The sequence below is a fragment of the Equus caballus genome, chromosome 21, assembly GCF_041296265.1.
Source record: "Equus caballus isolate H_3958 breed thoroughbred chromosome 21, TB-T2T, whole genome shotgun sequence".
Taxonomy (NCBI): domain Eukaryota; kingdom Metazoa; phylum Chordata; class Mammalia; order Perissodactyla; family Equidae; genus Equus; species Equus caballus.
The window spans coordinates 43,341,269-43,363,304 of NC_091704.1; the positions used below are offsets into that span (position 1 = coordinate 43,341,269).

General features: G+C 37.0%; 1 protein-coding gene across 5 annotated transcripts in view; it reads right to left on the reverse strand.

The window, feature by feature from the left end:
• Positions 1-18,904, reverse strand: part of NIPBL (NIPBL cohesin loading factor) — a 195,015-nt gene extending 176,111 nt beyond the window's left edge. For all 5 annotated transcript variants that reach the window (XM_070245908.1, XM_014734903.3, XM_070245909.1 and 2 more), the window contains exon 1: positions 18,272-18,904. The gene's annotated coding sequence lies outside the window, so the exon portion shown is untranslated. The remainder of the gene's footprint in view (positions 1-18,271) is intronic.
• Between the last annotated feature and the right edge of the window lie 3,132 nt (positions 18,905-22,036).

The following is a 22,036-nucleotide window of genomic DNA, read 5'->3' on the forward strand; positions in this document are numbered from 1 at the left end:
TGAATCAGAACTAATAAAGGAGTTCAGTAAGGTTGCAAGATACAAGAGTAATATATAAAAATCAACTGTACTTACATACACTCGCAATGAACAATTTGAAAATGAAATTAAGAAAACAGTTCCATTTACATCAAAAAAAATGCTTAGGAACAAATTTAACAAAAGAAGCATGACACGTGTACACTGAAAACCACAAAACATTTTCAGTGAAAGAATCTAAAGCCTAAAAAATGAAAAGGCATTCCAGGCTCATGGATGAGAAGACTTAATATTGTTAAGATGGCAATACTCCCCAAATTAATCTATGGGTTCAAGATAATCCCTATCAAAATTGCAGCTGCCTATTTTGCAGAAATGGAAAAGGTGATCCTAAGATTCATATGAAAATGCAAGAGATCAGAAAACCAAAACAACTTTGAAAAAGAACAAAGTTGGAGGATTCATACTTCTCCATTTTCAAACTTTACTACAAAGCTACAGTAATCAAGATAGTATGGTACTGGCATAAGGTTAGACACGTAGATCAATGAAACAAAGTGAGAGTCCAGAAATAAACTCTTATATTTACATTCAAGTGATTTTTGACAAGGTTGCCAAGAACATTCAATGAGAAAAGAATAGTCTTTACAACAAATAGTGACAGCACAACTGGACAGTCACATGTAGAAGAATTAAGTTGGATCTCTACCTCATATCACATGCAAAAAATTAACTTGAAACTAAACATGGGTAAATTTTCATGACTTTGGATTAGGCAAAGGTTTCTTAAATATGACATCAAAAGTACAAGCAACCAAAGAAAAAGAGATAAATCAGACATTAGCAAAATGAAAAGCTTTTGTGCTTCAAAGGACACTATCAAGAAAGTGAAAAGATAAGCCAAAGAATGGCTGAAAATATTTGCAAATCATATATCTGATAAGGGACTTGTATCCAGAATATATTAAAAACTTATAATTTAAGAATAAAAAGACATATCCAGTTTAAAAATGGGCAAAAGATTAGAAGAATTTTGGAGATTTCTCCAAAAGAGATATAAAAATGACCAAGAAGCACATGAAAAGATGCTTGGTATTATTAGTCATTAGGGAAATGTAAATCAAAGCCATAATGAGATACCACTGCACACCCACTAGGATGGCTACTCAAACAGACAATAACAAGTATTGATGAGGATGTGGATAAAGGACAAACCTCAAATATTGTTAGTGGAAATGTAAAAATCATGTAGCTTCTTTGGAAAACAGTCTGGTAGTTCCTCAAAGAGTTAAACAGAGTTAGCATATGATCTGAATTCACGCCTATGTATCTACTCCCAGGGGACATGAAAAAATATGCCCGCACAGAAACTTGTACACAAATGTTTATAACAGTATCATTCTTAACAGCCAAAATATAAAAAGAACCCAAATGCCCATTAACTAACAGAACGTTAAGTGAAATGTGGTATATCCACACAATGAAATATTATTTGGCCATAAAAAGGAATGAAGGCAGCCAGCCCGGTGACATAGTGGTTAAGTTCACGCACTCCACTTTGGCAGCCCTGGGTTTGTGGGTTGGATCCTGGGCACAGACCTACACACTGCTCATCAAGCCATGCTGTGGTGGCATCCCACATATAAAATAGAGGAAGACTGACACACATGTTAGCTCAGCAACAATCTTCCTCACCAAACAAAAAAGAAGAGAAAAGGAATGAAGTACTGACACATGCTACAATATGGATGACCAAGTGAAAGAAGCCACATTGTATGATTCCACTTAGCTGGATAAGGAAATCCACAGCAACAAAAGGTAGATTAGTGGCTACTAAGGGCTAGAAGGAGTGAAGAATGGGGAGTGACAGCTAATGTTTACAGGGTTTCTTTTTTGGGTGATGAAAATTGTTCTGCAACTAGATAGTGATAAAGGGCCACAACTCTGTGAACATACTAAAAACTACTGAATTTTTACCACTGCATATTTTAAAAGAGTGAATTCTACGGTTTGTGAGAATGTAAGATATTTTCCAAATCTTTTCAAACTAGTTCAGAAAAGCCACATAAGTTATCAGCAAATACTTGCTAAGAGCCTGCTCTAAGCATGATACTTTACCAGGTACCACAGGCAGATCCTGCCCTCAAAGAGTTTATAATCTGAGCGGGAAGATAGTACAAACAATGCAAAAATGAAATAAAATAAACCATAGCTTGATATACAATAAGGAAATGTGATGAGTCAACATATAATTTACATAATTAACTCCTACACACAGGTATGTATTAGAAGAGGAAGAGATCATATGAATTGGGGCAGGGATACAGTATTAAAAACTTGAAAAAAAATAAACCCTAGGTGATTCTGATATGCTACCTTCCCTCCATCACCAAAAAACCCATGCGATCCTGAGGGAAAGAAGGTTGGATTTGAATAGATGGAGAAAAAAGGAGGTAAACGTTTTGCTTAAAAGGTCTGAAGCAGGAAAATACAAAATGAGTTATCAAAATACAGTGGATATATTTGTATATATTATGTATATATACGCATACTGTCATATATAACAGTATAGTGCAACACCTTTGGAGGCATATTAACTTTAGATATTAAAGATGAGTTAAACCAAGCTCCTTGTGTAAGTAGAGTTATTATTTGGGATATTTCACTTGATCTGGGGTACACAGCCAAGCTGTCTTATGAAGGAGTACTTATATTTCAATACAAGATGAACTTGAGCTGATTTGATTACTTTCTCTCTGCTTCTTACCAAGTATCTTCCTTCCTAATAATTCATTATAAATTTCATAAATTAGCAGATTTTCATTTAGAAATATAGTTAACAAGGATATCCTTTTCACCAAATCACAACTGGAAAAGTAGCTGTGAACTAACAAAAATAAATATTTGCTGAGGTCTTACTGTAAGTGTACAGCATAATTCTAAGCACTTTACACGTTACTCTTAAGTAGTATATATTCAACATATACAAGATAATGCAATTTGACTTCCGAGTAAACATTTTAAACATAAGCCATCCACAGGAACAAATCAGTCAGTTCATAATTTTTCATTTCATTCTAAGTACTACTGCTAATATGTATTTAATTTTTTCACTTCAATTTTCTCATCAGCTCTTTGGCCAATTTCACTCACAGTATCTGCTACTCTTTTTTCCTCAATTCTACTATGTCTTCTGTAGTATCCAGCAACTCACCTCCATTCTTCAGAACTCAACACATCTCTCCATTCTATCTGTATTTTTAATTCTAATTCACTAATAATAATTCTGCTCACCATGGTTCCTTGCTCCTTTATGACTCACAGAGGATTTTTTACAGAATAGAAAAAAATAGAGGGCTCTTTTAGGCAGCCACGTAAAACTCAGGAGGGAGGCTGAAAAAAAGTCCTAGCATCAAATGCCTAGAATTCATTGCTGAGCACAGAACAGTTATTCAATTAATTCTTGTGGAATGATTAAAAAGCCTAAGGGAATAGCTAAAAGAGAAAAGCAGAAACTTATACTCCAGAAAAGGGTTATACTTTGAAAAAATTCTCTAGGTGATTCTGATGTGCCATCTCTCTAACCAAAAAAAACAAAGCAAAAAAGTCCATTTGCTTAAATGTACTTAGATCCTAGGAAAGTACTAGTTTTCATTATGACACCTGGTCAATTATTTTTGACAAATCAGTTTGATTCCCTTATAATTACTCCTGCATATGATACTTCTGAAAACTTGCTGTCATTTTTAATTTAATTATTCTAAAAGTAGACCTTTACTTATATTTGTAAAGATTATCCCCTTATGAGCAAAGCAACACAGTTCTCACTGAAAGATCTCTGTGTATGGATTTAGCATAAAACTAACCAAAGAAGCAGTGTTCAAATAAGGCTGGAAAAAGAAATACACCAAGGCGGCCTTAGGAACAGTCTTGTACAATGGAAAATAGTCATACAAGAACATCCAATTGGTTCTTCTAAATTCATAGTAATATAGTGAATATAGTGGAAAACAAAGCCGCAAGAAGAAATAGCATTATTATCTTCTGATTTTAAGCCATGTAAGATTTTTTTTAGAAAAACATATAGGATCTATCATAGAACTTTTAACCCTGATTTGAGACTGGAGAGATCTTCTAGGTCAGACTTGAAAGTAATTTTCAAATGATTGTTAGTGTCTACAACAATCTGACCAAGCCACCAAAATTTTCAATACCCATTCCATCCAAAATGTGAAAGTGATACAGTGTTTGGTAGCTGTATTCTTATTCATAGGCAGACAAAAGTCATTTAACGTACGCTGGTTTTGAAAGCTATGTGCTAATTCTACTGTATCCTCTCTGTTAATCTTGATATTGTAAAATAATCTTTGTTTATCTGTCTATATTAAAAAGAAGGCATCCTTGACTCTTTATTCTCCATTACCCAATCTACCTACATATAAACACCAAACAGTATCCAGGCTAATTCCTTAATATTTGTTATGGGTTTCCTCTTCCATATTCTCACTGTCTTACTTGAGGACCTCATCAATTCCTAAATGACCTCCCTAGCCTCCTTTTTTCTGCCCACTATCTAATCTGTGTATTGCTGCCAAAAAGTATTTTTCAAATACAAAATACACTTCATTACTAAATAATTTCTTGGCTCCCCAATGCCTTTAAAATAAAATGCAAGATTCTTAACGGTATATACATACCTTCATAATCTGGACCCTGTCCCTCTCCGTAGCTTCAAATCTTTTTGGCACGCTCCTTTTTCAGCCCTATGCTCCAATAATCTAAGCATCTGCAATTTCCAAAATCACACCATTGGCCCAGGCTCCCAAATCTAACTAATGGCCTTCAAAACTTAGTTTACATAACATCTCTAGTCTAAATTAGGTGATCCCCCATCCAGTGCTTCTACTGTATCCTCTCTGTTAATCTTGATATTGTAAAATAATCTTTGTTTATCTGTCTATATTAAACTGTAAGATCCTTGAAGGCAAGGCTGGAATCTTTTATTTTACCACCTCTAATGTCTTATAGTTCCTTAGACATAGGAAATACTCAGTGTTTGATGAACAAGAGAATGACTTACGAGAGCACGGCCATGTCCACATCTCACTAGAGGTTTCATATCTCAAATAATAAGACTAAGTAATAGGATCTACCTAAAAATTGACTTTTCTTTCTTAGAACTTTCCAATCTAGAATCTCCTTAACACTTTTTTTTTGGTAGATAAAAGACTGATGATCCCTTAACCGCAATTACATCTCTAGGAACTAGTCTCTCCTTGCATTTACCTAAATTCTTATTTTTTGTTTTCCTTTGTGCTTTCACTAGTCAATAAAAATCCTAAAACCTGAGAACCCCTTCACGTTCTTAGCTGAACCCGAGACAACCAAAGAAATAGGCTTATGACTGGCCTAAGTGTCACTTGGCTAGTTACTAATTTATATTAGATTCTATGTTAATTTCGCTATGTAATAGCTCCAAATGCTATATCCAGTTTGAAAAGCCCATAATTTTTATCATTACAAAGTTCAAAAATACATCGAAAGATCTCAGCCACAACTGGGGGGAATAGGAGCATTTAAATGACCTAAGAATAATCTTAATAGGAAATGTGCTTCTATATGAAAAAAATACATTTACTGAATGAACTAAGACATGAATGAAAATAAAGATTATGGAAGGGTAAAACTATTTTTGGAAATACATATTAAGAGCCATAAAAATGCTTAAACCTTTTGGCCCAACTTCTACTTACGGGATATTCTACTCTAAGTGAATAAAGCCCCCAAAGGGAGAAAAAAAACTGTACATATAAAAATGTTCCACTGCCTCATTTTTATACAGAAAAAAGTGAAAGCAAATAAAATGTCCAACAGCAGAATGACTAAGAAAATTACGGTTCATCCACTGACAAAACATTGTGTAACATTTTAAACAATTATGAACACCGTATAAGAAATTAGAAAAATCTTTATGATACAACCTTAAGAGAAAACAGGACTATTTATATATATTTATACTGTGAATACATATTTAACATTAATTATATTAAATGTAATTAATATAAATATTTTAACTAAAAACTGAGTAGGAAAAACATAAAATACGAGAGACTGGATATTTCTCCTATTTTCCAAATAGCATGTAGCTTTTTTCCACATTGCTTCTATAATTCAAAAAAAAAGAGGGAGAGAAGTCTTTAACTTTGAAGTGCTTAAAAACTTTTAAGTTCCAAATTCCACAATTTAGCCTTATTTAACATACCAGAAAACTATAAGTAGTTTTGGTTTCTAAGAAAAGTAAGGGAATGGAGAGTTGCTGAACTATGAAATTTTTATAAAGAACACTAAAATTCCGGTGGCTGTCTTCTAGTTTGGAAACATCAGAATCACTAAAACCATATGATAATTAGTGTGGGTGGTAACATGGCTCAACAGCTAAATAGCATATTAGAGATTCAGATACTGAACTTGATCCGAGGACAGTCACAAGCTTGCTGTAAATTCTAAGTCACTTTATTCTTTTAAAGATTGGCCCTGAGCTAACATCTGTTGCCAGTCTTCCTCTTTTTTTGTTTTTTTTTTTCCTCCTTCTTCTCCCCAAAGCTGCCCCTCACCCCCCAACCCCATACAGAGGTGTATATTCTAGTTGTAGGTCCTTCTTGTTCTGCTATGTGGGACACTGCCTCAGTATGGCCTGAGGAGTGAGGCTAGGTCCACGCCCAGGATCCAAACGGGCAAAACCCTGGGCTCCCAAAGCGGAGCACACGAACTTAACCACTCAGCTACAGAGCTGGCCCCACAAGTCATTTTAAATTCTAGTTTTTAGGTCCTCTCATCAGAATACTGGAGACACATAATGACACTTTGATACACACTACAGACCATGAAGAACTGGAAAAGATTCAAGAACTATAACACCTCTCTCCCTTTCCCACCAATACAACCCAATTCCCAATTCCAACGTGCATATCTGGATTAGGCAGGTCATTTTAGCCCTGAGCCTACTAATTTGTCCCTGAGCAATGAAGATGGAAGTCCAGAGGTAATAAGAAGCAAAGCTGGAGTGGGAATAAAAAAGAAAGAATTCAAAACATTTCTGTATATAGACCTTTCTCTTATCCAGCTAAGCAAACCTAATCGTCCACTTACAAGTAATTAACTAAATTATACCAATTCTTTGCTTTAAATGCTGTCCTACCTTTTCTGGGCTTCATATTTTCTTTCTTCTATCCAATTTTGTTCAATATTTAGCAAGCCCCACCCATTTTCTGTCACTCCAATTAGTCCTATATTCCAAAACTGAAATACAATTCAAATTCACTTATTCAAAAATTGTTTGTTGAGTGCTAACTATGTGCAACCCACCAGAGACTCAATAATTAGATAGGTTCTCCCATCAGCCTTTGTAAACTGCTTTTGGATTGACCCCACTTTCTTGAAAACACGGTAATAAGCAGTAGAGCAAAATACAGCACCTATTATTTCCTTAGTTATAAACTCTAGATACAGTGAAGAAAACATTTACTTTGTCTTTCAAGATAGCATCACATTTTAAGATGCTCATCACAAAGAAACATTCAGTTAATAACTCTAAGCAGATCCTTCTGTTCAAATTGAGGAGTGAAGAGGATAACTTCTTATTCTATAGAAGAAACACTGTAAGGTTACACAAAATCATGAACAACTTCCAAACTCACATATCTGTGAGTTACAACATATCTGTCTCTTGCTATTAAAAACGTGTGGGTGCCTAGCAATTGAATGGCATCATATCCTACTGCATTTGTTCCTTGAGTTTACTGTTATCTGCAATAAAGGTGAAAATGTTATTCAAGTGAACATGTTGCCACAGTATAGGAAAGTCTATTAAAAAGCCCTTCCTTTACCTTTCCTCCCACAGTCCCATTTTCTTCTCAACTCAGACTGCTCGTGAACACACCAACACACAGTATTAAAATAAATTTACACATTCAAGAAATGTAGTACTAGAGTAGTCTGAACTCAGCTTTTATCTTTCTGTATCTGACTTAAAAGTCTACTCTAGCTGATACACTGGGTCGTAAGTCAGAAGCCCCATATTTTACATATGATGGAAACGTGTACAGAAGACAGTTGCATTTAGGCTACCAAACATGAATGTTAGTGAAGATTACACCCAAGTTTTAAACACCAGAGCCCAAGCATAAGAACAAAAAGTATCCTAACACTAAATATATTTTTCACAATTACCTCTAAATCTTTCCAAAAATGCTAGAAATTATTCCATCTGACAAGTTGTACGTACACGCTCGCTCTCAGAATCAGAACAGTAGAGGAGGGATGGATTCAAGTGATATTCAGGGAGGTGTTACAAATATCAGACCTGAGTGAACAACTGGACTGGAGGTACAGTAAAGAAGAAGGATCAAGCATTATTACCAAGTTTCCAGTTTAGGCAACTGAGTTGATGGTGGAAACAATAACCTACTTCACATAGTTGTAAGAATAGTTTTCTTTCTTTTTGGTTGGGAGAGGGGTAAGAGTAGGGAAGAATTGAGGGATGAGTTCAGATTTACATACTTTTGAATTTATTTTATTTATGGGATACCCAGAGATGCCTAACAGACAGCTGGATCTGTCTTAGAAGAGAAATATATTCTGCAGACAGATTCGTGAGTTAGCAGCATAGAGGTAGCAAGCATGTAAAAAGTCATGTGAACAGATGAGATCAATAGGAAGAGAGAACAGAACCAAGGCTGACGAACCGGCTTGGGAACATCAATACTTAAGGAGTGAGTAGAGGAGGAAGAACTAGCAAGTGTGTACACGTGAGAGGTCAAATACATAGGGGCAGAACAAGAAGACACTGATAGCCCTGAACCCAAAGGAGAAAGCTGTTCCAAAAAGGGAGTAAGGAGAAACACAAGACGTAGTCAAACAAAATGACCAGAAAATAGCCCTTTTCTCCTTATCTGCCCCAACTTTCAGTAAATAGCACTGCTTCTCTAACTTTAAGCCTCTCTTCTAGAGAGGCAATGACTGTTCTTCACTATCAACTATGCTCTGTTTTTAGTATAAACAACAAACATTAAACTTAAAGCAAAATGTAAACTCAGTTTTGGTGAGTTATTGTACCATCTCTCATTTCTTGTTCTAGGTTCTATGTGATATATGTTCAAAACACATTATTTAATTATGATAAAAAAGAGGGGAAAGTCTACTTTACCTGACTGGTAGAGCATCTAACCTAACAGAATTAACTAATATAAATAAATGCTACTTAATAATGTCAATTACAAGATTTTGGAGGTGAGAGGTAAAAATGGGCAAGTAAAATTATGTCCAATAATAAAGCAGCTGTAAGATCTCAGAAAAATATCTAAAGCTGTTCAAAGTATTTTTTGACAGAGTAGTACCAAAGTTAAACAGTATACTAAAATCAATTTCAAAATTCAGTCACCAACAAACTACTATATATGCAACAACGTGGATCAATCTCAAAAGCCTTACACAAGTGAAAGAAACGTGACACAGACGTCTACCTACTGTATGATTCCATTTATATGACATTCTAGAAAAGACAAAAACTGTAGGGACAGAAATTAGGTCTGGTTGCCAGGGTCTGGAGTAGGGGTAGGAAACCGATTACAAAAAGTACATAAGGGAACTTTTGGGGTGATGGGAATATTCTGTCTTGATTATGATAGTGGTTGCGAGACTGTATATGTTTGTCAACACTCATCAAACTGCACACCTAAAACAGTGAATTTTACTGTGTAAATTATACCTCAATAAGCCTTACTTAACTTTTAAAAAACTCAATCATATCACTATTTTAGTTGAAAAGCATTTTTAATGTGCTATAATGTATTTCTCATTACAGTTAATTTATCTACATTATTATACATAATACTTAAATTAGCAAAGAAAATAAAAACTAAAATAAATCATTTTTAAGCTTAAAACAAGAAAGTATTTAGATATCTTCCCTCTTAAAATAAATCCCCGTATCTCACTCCCAATTCCACTGCCCAATGGACCAAAACAAAAAAACTCTTCCTATACTTTACAATCCTCAGTAACAGCTAAAACAGGAACTCCGTTTTAAATTTTTCTTGGACTTATTCCTATGCACAAGGTATGATATGTATGAACTGTAAGGAATACATGTAAATAAAATGTTCTTACCCAAAAGGCAAGAAACCTCAGGATATATCTATATCCAAAAAAATTATATTTTGAAATTAACACAAAAACATACTCGCCACTCGTTAATCTTAGATCTAGAACTACATCTTTAAGAAATATCATATAGCTCAATTCTAATTAATCAATTCAACAAAAATGTATTGAATACCTACAACAAAGGACAAGCACTGTGATGGTGTTACAGACACAAAGATGAAAAAATACAGTCTCCTTGCTCTCACAGAGCTGGTGGTTGAGTATGGTTGACAGACACAGGAACAAATTATTTTATCAAAAGATGTAAGTAACAAACTGACAAATACTACAAAATGGAATGACCAGGGAAACTTTCACAAAAAAAGCCATGCTTTCTCCTTCTCTTTAAAAAAATTTCTGGTGCTTGAGTTGTTTTGAGAAGTTAACACATGTCTACAGAAGAAAGTAGGATTGCTACACAAATACTTATTTTCACAGTTTATGTCAATGCCTCTTCACCAGCAATATTTTGAACTTATGAGGATAGAATCTGAGGCCTTTCAAACTGCTCTAGATCTCATAAGGAAAGTAATAGATTATAGGACCATCCACATTAATATCACCACCTATATTCACCATGCTATGTAAAAATTTGCTTACAGGGAGATAAAAGATTGGATATTGACAGAGAAAGAAAGAGGTACATAAGAAAAGGGAAAGAGAAAAGAGTTAAAAAATGAGTACAGTTAAATAAAAAGCATATGTCATATATGTATGTCTTTCAGGATACCCTGAAGGTAGATTACAGTATAAATACTATGATCAAAGAATGGTAACAGTAGCTTTTAGGCCATTACACTTCAACTTTCGAAACTTAAGAGCTTTCTGAGGCATAGCTAGAACGCTGGGGAAAAAAACATTATGTCATGTGCATCAATTTTCTAATAAGAGTAATTTTTTACAAAAGGGGCTTTGGCCCAATTTACACCCATGTAAAATTTCAACTTGATTATTACCAAGGAAAAATTAAATCACATATAGCCTATACTCAGATGATCAATTTCTTTAGGTGGAAACTGGCAACCCACAATTCTACCAGACAGAGATAACTATAAGCACATTTTAAAATCATGAGGGGCTGGCCCGGTGGCACAGCGGTTAAGTTTGCACGTTTCGCTTCTCGGCGGCCCGGGGTTTGCCAGTTCGGATCCCCGGTGCGGACATGGCACTGCGTGGTATGCCATGCTGTCATAGGCGTCCCACATATAAAGTAGAGGAAGATGGGCACAGATGTTACCTCAGGGCCAGCCTTCCTCCGAAAAAAGAGGAGGATTGGCAGTAGTTAGCTCAGGGCTAATGTTCCCCCAAAATAAAATAAAACAAAATAAAAATAAAATAAAATCCTGAAAGGGTTAACAAGTAGCAGTGCTGAGAAAACCCAGTGATATATTTCCTTGCTAGGATTAATTTCAAGGACATATTTGTTTTGCAAATAAAAGTAAATAAATATACAATCATAAAGATCAACATTTTTAGAGTAAACTACATTTGAATTTTAATAATTCATCAGTGTCTCAAACACTGTTAGTTTTTAAGGTATCTAGAATCAACAACTATTTTTTAAAAACAGTACCATATAAAAATAAGCATGCCTTTCAGCAGGATAAGACCAAAGGACTGAGAAGTAGAAGTAACCCAAATATGCTAACTCCAACAAAAAGGAATCCAGTATTTCAAAGTGATGTCACAGCTACTGGATTTCTCAAGAGAGGTAAAAGTATAAAAAAAAAATTTTAATGAATAAATTGATTAATGTTGCTGATTCCACGTTTTTGCATACAGTTAAGTTTCTCTTTCTGCCAAAGGGCAAATATATACAAAAGAAAACTTTGAGTTTGATACATTCATGTTAAATGATATGTTATACAACTGTAAGATGGCAAAACACATAAAATGCTGGAAGTTTAATGTGTTCTTGGGAATAATTTTTTAAAGCTAGTTTATAAAAAATAACTTAAGAATCACAATATTATTATGAAAATAAAGTGGATTTTCCATTTTCAAAAGCTATCTATTTTATAGATATAGCATATATATTATTTAAAATCAGTATCCTATTTAAGTGTATATTTGTACATACAAACATTTTATCATACTTGATGTAAAGTAATAAGGTATTTTTAAAGAAGACTGTCATCAAATAATGAATCGGCTGTAACTGACAAAACATTTTTGGAATTACTTTTTTTAAATTATCTTTAGGATCTCCTTATAAGCCACACAAGAAAAAACATCTCACTACTTTATAACCAAGTCTACCCTTTTTAACAAAAAAATGTATTATAAGTCTTAAAGAGCTGGGTGGTAGAATGGAAAGAACAGAAGTTTTAGAATTAGACATATTTGGGTTGGAATCCTATCTCTAACACCTGCTAGATTTGCCACCCTGGACAAGTTTCTTAAACATGATGAGCCTCAATTTCCTTGTCTGTAAAATGAGAACACTATCACTAATCTCACTGGGTAGTTGGGAGGTTCAAATCACGATACATAGTGTAGGGTTAAGGTTGAGGGGCAAAGCATCGACTCTGGAGTCCCTTCTCCACTTTCTTCCACTTATTAGATGTGTGACCTTGGGCTAGTTCTTAATCATTCTATACCTCAGTTTTCTAAAGTATCTTAGGATAATGACTACAACCAAACTCATACTATACGTTGAAGAATTGAGAAAACCCATATAAAGCCCCTGGTACATGGAAATCACTTGATAATACTACATATTACAAATGTAAAGTACTCAATACTGTACCTGACACAAAAAAGATCTTATTAAATCTTAGTTTTCCTAAACTAAGTTCTAAATTACTTTTTACTGTCTCCAAAACTCAAATTCACCCCTGGAGATAAAAATTTGCCATTAAGGATAAGAAAAAGACAATCTCAAAGGTTCTAAAGGTATTCACTAAGGGAATCCCCATAAGGTTATACATAATGGCAAGAGCTCTGGCATTAAGCCCACAACTTCCCACACTGATGACTCTGAAAGGATCAACATTCTTTGCCTATATAAATATTAGAATTTTAAAAAGCTATCATACTAATTTATAGATTCATCTACTATATTACAATTAGTCACATATCTATGAATGAACTCACTCTCTAACCCTGAATTTTCCCTTTCTAAAAATAAATGCTTTGACAAGTTCAACTCAATATAAAAAACTTTAAAAATTCACAGATGGCTTAACAAACTCAAATTTAAAATATAAGGTAGTAAAGATTTGCTGATTTTAAAAGTATTTTATATTTAGGATATATAGTCTGAATTCTATTTTAGTTCTTTGCCTAAAGTACACAATTTCCTTGACTACATGACTTGTAAGCAAGCACTGACTCAACTGAGAAACCAGAGGATAATATTAAGATTTTACTAAAACTAGAAATGTGGAATCCTAAATCCTTAAGAAAGAATATAAATCAGACTGATCATTTACAAATTATAAGACAATGGGCAATTTTCTAACCTTTCCAGCCTCAGTTTCTTCATCTGTAAATTGTGTACGATAATTGTTTCTAGTTCATGAACTTGTTGTAAGAATTAAATGAGATAATATTATGGGGGACATACTTAACACAATTCCTGGCAAATAATAAGCCCTCAAAATGTTATCCAGCTGGCAATGCTACATCAAGAAATAATCTCTCCTAATAACATCACTTTGGGAATAAAAAGGAATATGCCTTAAAACATAATGCAATCTGACAAAACTCAATTCATGAAAACTGACTGCAGATTTACACCAGTCAAAATGATACACAAGACAAATATCTAAAATCATTTTTATTATTTAACTTAGTTGGGCAAAAAAAATCTGAGCACATAAAATACTCTTCAAAACAACAATGATGGCCTTAAATAAAGAGACAGCATGTTTAAAACTGCTTTTAAATCAACTAGAAACACTAAAGTTCCACTCTAGTAATTTTTACAAATAGTATAAAAATAAAACTTTCAAAAGTCATGACGTATTGTTTACTACAAATATAGTTCATTCACTTACATTCCTCAGGAAGGACATATATAAGTAAACTCAATCATTCAAACACCAAACATATACACACAAGGTCAGGATTTCTAACGTAAAAGTACTATTTTCATACCAAGAAAATACAACCAAGAGACAGGTATCATCTCTCTCGAGAAGAGGGAAAAGCACCTTGGACTCAGATAATTGAAAAAGTCACAAACGGTATCACTGTCAGCACTGAACAATACCTAGCTTCATGACCACAGCTCAAACAATTCTTAAAGAAACATAATATAATAAAAAACTAGTAAGAGTCAGGGAATCCCTATTCTCTCACTGACTCACAACATGAGTCTATACAAATCACATGGCTTCTGAGGGTCAAGTTCTTCACTAAAAAATGAAAATAATGCTGGTGACTTCTCTCACAGGGAAATGAAACTATTTATAAATGAATTCAGGTGATCTTGAAAAAAGACCAATTTAAAAATACAAAGAATAACTATAAATGACAACTGCTAAAAATAAAAAAAAACTTCGCTTAAAAACTATTAAAAATATAATGACTTTTAAAGGCTATATACGACCATAAATTACCACTAAAGCCAAATCAGCATGCTCAGGATACTAAAATAAACATCTTCAACTAAACAGTTAACTACCAGGCTTCTATCAAGTTCCTAGTCAGTAATTTCCTATTTGTTTTATGGCAAATAAATGGGATAAACAGAACAGAAGTTACATTTCTCTAAAAGGAATTTTTATTTACCTCAGTCTTCCCAGTCACTTATACATAAAACTGAAATATTATTTTAAAATTTCAGAATTACTTACAAATTATGCATTTTAAGCAATGGGGTGGGGAAAGTTAAAATTATACAAAACTGAAACTCTTCAGTTTTTATTTACTCTTGTATTAACTTTTACAGTTTATTTTGAGAGAGTATATAAATACACAAGAAAGTATGTCAAAATATAACATAGATGGGTTTAAATGTTTCTATAGCAGTCTGATGATGGCTTGGTACCAAAAAATTAAATATGAAATTATGGAGCCTTATATATGTTTGAGCTGGGTAGTCCCGCTCCAAATAAAGTAAATTTTATGTTTAAATTCATATAGCTTTGCTCATAACATTTTTGAAATTTAATCATGATCACTATGCAGAAAACCAAAATTAGGTTTACTGCCATACTGAAAACTTTCACTTTCATCCTCAAAGAGAATCTCAAATAGACAGTCTTTCTTTCTTCAGATACAACTTTTTTCTTCTTAAAGGCGGACAGTATTATAATGATCCATAGCACAGGTTCAAAATGCTTTCAAATAATTTTAGTAAACGAATTGTTGAATGGCAGGAAGCATCCCATATACTCTTCACAAAACACTAAAATAATTAAGTATTTAATATTCAACTTTGATTTACTAGACTTTCATTATTTGCTTTAAAACTGTTTTAAGTAATTATTATAAGTTATTGGTAACTCTGCAGACTCAAAGGAAACAGTAAACCATACTGTTGAAATTTCCTTTAGGTGTATTAGGAAATATTTCTCCAAATAATATAACGAGTAATAGAACATTACTGGAACACTTATGGTTGTCTCCTTTCACTGAATTAAATAATAATAATGGAAATACAAGATTAACCACTATCTCAACCAATACAAGGGAGGTAGAGCAGACTAGTCACAATCTCTAGGGAAATACAAACTGTTCCTTCCAACTAAGTTATCAAAAATTTAAGTTCAAGTTTAGGTTTTATTCGACTGTTACAATATTTTCTCCTTTAAAAAGAACCTATTTAATTGGTTTGAACCAAAGAAAAAATATTTTCCATCTACTTTGAAGAAATGTTTATGCTATCTTAATGCAAGCTATCACACAACCTATATTACTTACAGATTACTAAATAGAATTGGGAAAGCAAGATCTGATAACTAATTCACTTTAATTCCAAACTCACAAGAAAAAAAAATCAATCACATACACAGATATCCAATGCATTGATTCAAACATCTGTGTAAGAAATAAGAAAGCTCCCTTTAAGTATAAAACTCTAAAAATAAGTTGCTTCCCTTGATGAAAACTAAGCAAGCAGAACTCCTCTTTCCACTACTTTTAGTAGAATTATGTTCATCCCTTGACATACGTCTCAGTATTTTATTGAAGTAAAAGTTCATCACAGGTTCATATAAGGGCCTTTTAAACATTTATATTGAAGCCCTTACTCCGCCCCCCAACCCAAAATCCTCCGCTTAAGATGTGAAGTGTGCCTCCCTTCTGTATCCCCCCCAACCCGGGCAGGCCCCCATTCGCACACCCCCCACCCAGTGTAGGCCTGAGGCCCTGTAGCAAACAGTGTCTAACAGGAGCAGGCAGCACAAAGACAGGAATGGGAGATTAGTGGGAGGGAGGGAGGCCGGGATTGGGGCTCAGCAGGAGCTTCAGGCTTTTTAAAATTCAAACTGCTCCCTGACCAATACAAATCACGGACACGCTACTGACTACTACACGGATTTATAGCATTAAAAACATGCCTGGTACGTGACAGCTATATTAACTTCACTCTTTTTAACATTTATCCATACGTTTGCAGGAAACCTGGGACAATTTATTTTAAGCAGAGTGCTAAACTCAAAAATAACCTTCAGAGAAGTTACTTATTCTACAATGACAATAATAATTTAATGAGACAAAAAACTCGAACCAATGTTAACATTCACCAGTAAAACAAGGCACTTTGTTGATCAGTGTTGCTTCATTTTAACCAATGAAAGTTTTCCTTCAGTGAGTATCAGACAAAGTATCAAAATAGTCTAACCCAGGTACATTTATTTTTCTATGCAATTTGTATGGCTGAGGACTTTTAAATTGGTTTTTTTCCCTTATACCAACCTACATTACCAACGCCTCCATAAACAAGCTCTAAACACAACTTCCTCGTGAACTAGAATTTGTTAAGACAGAACTGATATTTTTCTTCAGCATTTACAGATACATTTGACCTATTAAAATGACACCTCTCTCATTACACAGTCAAACATCATGGGCACAAACAGCCAATGACAATCCTGGGACCTCAAGAAGATCTGCCTTGACACGAAAGGATGGCACCTTCTACATTTTTTTTTTAACCTCCAAGGGATTTTAAGCATAACTTAATTTCTGTCCCTTTAAAGAAAATTCGTTTTACCTGTATCGCAGCCCAATTCTCAAAACATTTAAAATTCCTTTTATGCTTCTACACGTTTGAATCAGGAAGTACCTGAGTGTTTCATGTATAGTCGGTTAAAATTGTCCTTATATAACGCATACAAATATAAAGTGGCAGGGTAAGCCTGTCAAGTAGTTTATACTTGTCTTAGAATAAAAAGTCCATGTGCAATACACTGTCAAACAACAACATAAATGCTCTTTGGGGAGGATATGCAGTGTCTACCACACTATGGTTTCCTATATTAAATACGGATGTGGACGATTTAATTCTTCACAAAAAGAAAATGAGTCTTTATTAACTTTCCAACGTCCAAACAAGTTTTACACAGGGAAAGAATTACCACTGGATCCGTGTCTGAGTATTTACATTTGTCTCACTAACTGAAACTACTTCCTCCCTTCATGGGGTCACAGGGGGAAGAAGGGGGGTTGTTTGTTTCACTGGGACGTTCCCCACTCCCGGACCAGGAAAGTTGTAAATATGGGGACGATCAGGGCACAATTGCTGTTAGTTGTATTGTTTCCGCCTCCTCACTAGCTCCGGCTCTTCTCCCGGGCGAGGCCTGTCACCGACCAGCAGTAGCTCCGCTCAGCCCGGAGCTCTCCTAATCCCCGAGCTCAAGTAGATTCCGCTGGCCCGCGGCCTGCACTCTCCGCCGGGCCTACGCCTCCCCGACCGCCCGGCAGGAGCCCAGTCCCCGCCACCGGAGCCGGCCGGGAGAGGGTACAAAACCACCGCCACCCAGGGCGGCTGCCACCAGAGAGGAGCGAACTCTAGACTCGCCCGTGGAGGAGACCTGGGGCCGCTAAGGAAACGGCGGGGAGGGGAGCGAGGAGGAGAGACGCTGAGGACCTGGCGCCGCCGCCGCCGCCGCCGCCGAAATAAAGAGCAGGAATTTACCTGGGCGAATCGGCGTCTGAATCCAAGGGGAGGCCGAGGCCGCTGTGGCGAGAGACTATAATCCGGGCCGGGAGGGGGGGTGGCTACGGCTCCTCTTCCGTCTCCTCAGTGCGGGGAACATGTAGAGCCGGGGGGAGACCAGCCGAGAAGACAAATCGCTGCTTCTTCTTCCTCCTCCTCCTCCTTCTCCCACATAGAAACACTCACAAACACCCGACCAGGGGCCCGAGCTACCGGGGGGGCATCGCCGCCGGCCCGGGAACCAATCCTCCTGTCGGCTGGGGCGTCCCTCCCTGCGGCTTGGTGGTGTCGGGTGAGTCGGTACCGACGGAGGGAGGGGGGGGAGGGCGGGGGGGGAAGGAGCCCTGTGTGTGTCTCTCTCTCGTTCCGTCTCTCCCTCTCAGAACAAAATGCCGACCGGAAGTGCAGCTGCAGGAATGACTCCCTCCGCCGGCGCCAAACACTAACAACCACCCCCTCTTCCCCACTCCACTTCCGCCACCGCCGCCGCCGCCGCCACTTCGGCTCGCGTCCTCTGCCGCGCCGCGCCTCACCGCGCCGCGCTGCGCCGCTCCCGGGGCCGGGCCGTGGCCGACGGCGAGGTGGCTGCGGCGGCGGCTCTCCTCTGCGCCCTTCTTCTCCTCAGGGCGGCTGTGGATGTTGCCTTTTATTGTCGATCCTGCGGAGCGGGGTGCTCGCTGCAGCGCTCGCTGCAGCGCGGGCTGGCCGCCTCTCCCCGGTCTTTATTTTCCTGGAGGCCGACCGAGGCGGGGCCCGAGTTCGGTGGCGGTCGTGTGCGTGGGGGGCGCTCCGGCCCGGATCGGCTCGCAGGCCGCGCTCGCTGCCCCAGCTGGTCGTCATTAGCTTTAGGGAGCCGCGCTCGGGGCGGCCACGTAGAGGACGCCCGCGATTCGACGGCGACGGTGCATTTTTTAAACGGTGTCCCTGCGGCCGGGTGGATGGATGTATCGTACGCCTTCTCTCCTTTTGAGAGGCCAGACTTTACGCCCGTCTCTGCATTATTTCTGCGGAGTAAGAACGCAGCCCTTGGCGGTGAAGAGGAGCCCCAGCTGGACTGAATTGGAATCGTGTTTGTGATGCATTTATTTCTGGAAATATGCGGTCTTTTCTGGTCTGCTTTTTGTTGGCGGTGGTTTTGGTTCTTGCCTAACTGTCGGGATAAAGGCCTGTAGGCGACGCTGTTCGAGAGAGGAGCTGGCCGCGGCGGGCCCGGAGCGCTCGGGTCCGCGCCCCGCTCGAGGTGTGGGTGGAGCCCGGCGCGGGGAGAGCGGCCGGCCGGACCCAGACGCCGGCCACCCGCGGACTGGGGGCGACGGGTGGGCCTGGGGCCGGCCGGTCTCAAACATCGTTTTCCTCTCCATTTGAACCAGTGAGGTACTGGCCAAGGCTGGAGTACAAGTGCGATCGTGTGTGCAGTACCATGCTTTTGTAGTCTCTTACTGTAACACGTGAAATACCTTTATCGTTCCACAGTTCTGTTACGTTTACTTGTGTAAATTAAAAGGGGGCTAGTCTTCATGTAAGAAGTGCAGTAGGTAAGCGAATTTTACTCAAACGGGACGAAATTTGTGTTTTATTTTCGTGAGTTTATTTAAATTATACATTGTTTATGTATTTGTAAATGTACCAATACGCTAAAAGTAAATGGGAAAACTTGTTTACAGGTTATTCCTTTTGCCTCAAAAATCACTCGAGGGACTCAATCAGACCTTGTTACTCCTTTACTCTGCTGCAGTGGCTTTGCACCTAGCTGAGAGTAAAAGCCAAAGCCTTGACCGCGGCCTACAGACGGTGCGCGCCATGGGGTGAGGGGAAGCTGCCCTGGCATCCTTGCCAGCAGGACCTCTGCCAGGCTCTTTCCCCAAGTATCCATAAGGCTTGCCCCCCTCGCCTGCAGGATTTTGCTCAGATGTCACCTCGGGGCTTCCGTGGCCACTCTTTAAACTGCAAGTTCCCTGTCCCCCTTTTTCTTATGTATCCTTCAGGCATTCTGCATATCTTACACGTTTAGCTTATTATCTGTTTTCCCCCGGTAGAATGTAAGCTCCAGGAGGGCAAGAGGTTCTGTGTGTCTCCGGTGGTGTTTTGAGGAGGAAATAATGCCTGAGACACAGTGGATGTCTTAATATTTGATTAATGAGTGAATGGTAATTATAAAGGCCTTGACTCCCCCCCACACACCAATTTCCTAACTCTCTCCCTTAATATATACATATACAGGCTTCTGTGCTACAGAGACCTTTTGAAAGATTGAGAAAACTGGAAAAACCTAGGGAAATGCAAGTTTATTACAGAGTTCTAGAAAAGGCAGTACTCTAGACGTTTGGAAGTCCTCCACAACACCAGAAGCCCACAAACTAGTGATAATTATTTGTTTTTAGGTTTCTGTAAATGGGCTTGCTAGAGGACAGTCGATCAGATTACATGATCATATTTGTACTGGGCCAATTAGCTTTGCTGTCTTCCTGGATCACACACTTCGTTTTTCATCCTGCCTGCCTTTCTTGCAAAATACATGCTATTTTCACCAAATTAAAGTCTGTGAGAATTTGGTTGGCTTAGCCCAAATCCAGCACTACTGGAAAACTTCATTCAGCTAGTATTTATTGGGCACAAAATGTGTGCCAGGCACAGTGATTCAAAAGGTGCGTATTTCTGAAGCTTTATATAAAGGACCACATATGGCTACTTTGGTTACTACTCAATTATGCTGTCAAGCAAAGCAAATGCTAGTAAGATTTATTTTTACAGTTTCCTTCTGAAGTAAAGGTTCAGTGAAAGCTGAGGTCAGCTTTAGTGTGGATATTGTAATTCACCTTTTAGTTTGCTGTTCAGTTACATTTACTTACCTTATGATAGCACTAGGTATACCAATAAATTAATTGATAATGATTTTTGAAAACTATGAAACAAAATGAGAATTTTTAGTTCCTACTGGCTGGAAAAATAGGCCTTTTAAATTAAAATAAGAAGGGGTACCAGTAAACTAGAAACTATGCAATAAGCCTTTGGCTATGATATTACAAGTAATCGTATTTCATGTATGGAATTTTTGGACGAGAAAAGAGTCTTGATAGGTATTTTGCAACCATTAATACAATTAATTAGACACTGTTTAGTAAATCCAACAGTTTGTTAATTCTAAGTTTACCCTTAATCTTAAGAACAGCTTTCAGTAATATACAGATGGCTCAGAATATGTTTTTCACTCAGTTTCAAAATACTAATACTTCAATTTGCTTAAGGAAGCCCAGTTATCTTCCTCTATACTTTCTTAAATGTTACTGGTAGACTAATAATTTTGTATGTCCAGGTAACAAAAGTCTTGGCATTATTGTTCTAATTAAAAATTTTAGATATTTTTTCAGTTTCTTCCCTCATTTACTTATTAAGGACTTACCTAGGTGCTAGTTAACTTTGTAATAGGCACCTCCTATACATTAGTGAATGAAAATAGACACGTTCTCTGCCTTTAAGGGTTTTAATATGTATGTAGTTTATATCAGTTTTTTCCAGATCATAGAATTAAATTGTTTCAGTAAATATCAGAATATTTCTGTATTAAGTCAATTAGTGTTTTACTTGCCTAAATTTAAGTATTCAAGTTGAGATCTTGTGTAGAATCTATTAACCTAATCTTAGTGTTTTCTTGATTTCGTTGTCTTGTTTCTCTTTTTTTTTTGCTTAATAACTATTTTCCTTAACACCATCCAGTTATTTTGCTTTTACGTTCTTAAATCTTTA